Below are 713 nucleotides of genomic sequence, written 5' to 3' on the forward strand. Positions count from 1 at the left end.
TGGGAGCAATGATTTTAAATGCCTTGTAAAGAACACTACTTTGCACCTAGTAGCTTATGCATCTCTCAAAAAGGACTTGTATGCTTCGAGCCTTGAAAACTCTTCCTGAAACTTGTTGATTGCTGAAACTCAGTCTTTGAAGCCAACTACAACCTTATTTGAACTGAACGAACTTAATGCATCTTGCTCATGGTCCCTTGTGTACTGAATCATGGATATACACACTTGAGTTGTCACATCCTTTATGCCAATCTTTTTGACAACCTCTAGTGGTAGACCTCTCCCCAAAATCCCTTCCTCTGTTTAAGCCTTCATTGATTGATGAGTGAGGCCTTTTTCGGAAAGTCTTACATGCACATAATGTTGAGAGTATCGGGAACGACAATGCTTGATCTTCATTCTTTCTAGATTAGGCACATTATTGTCTAGCCATAGGATGGGGGTGAGTGTTGTGAAATTTGATTTGGGAGTATGAGAAAGTTGAAGGAAAAGAGTGAACTCTTGTGTTTAATTGACTAGTCTTTATGGGATAAGTAGAGAAATTTCTAGCTTGATTTGTAAAAAGTCTTGGCCCCCAAACAAAAAAAAGAATAAAAAAAAAAGAGAGAAAATGGGGCTAGCAAAGTTGTTTAGAGCTAAGATTTGTTTAGAAGTTAAGAAAATCCTTTATAGATTTCAAAGAAAAAGAGTTTTATGTGCAAAGTGTTCTTGGG

This window comes from Brassica oleracea, chromosome C4, assembly GCF_000695525.1.
Source record: "Brassica oleracea var. oleracea cultivar TO1000 chromosome C4, BOL, whole genome shotgun sequence".
Taxonomy (NCBI): Eukaryota; Viridiplantae; Streptophyta; class Magnoliopsida; order Brassicales; family Brassicaceae; genus Brassica; species Brassica oleracea.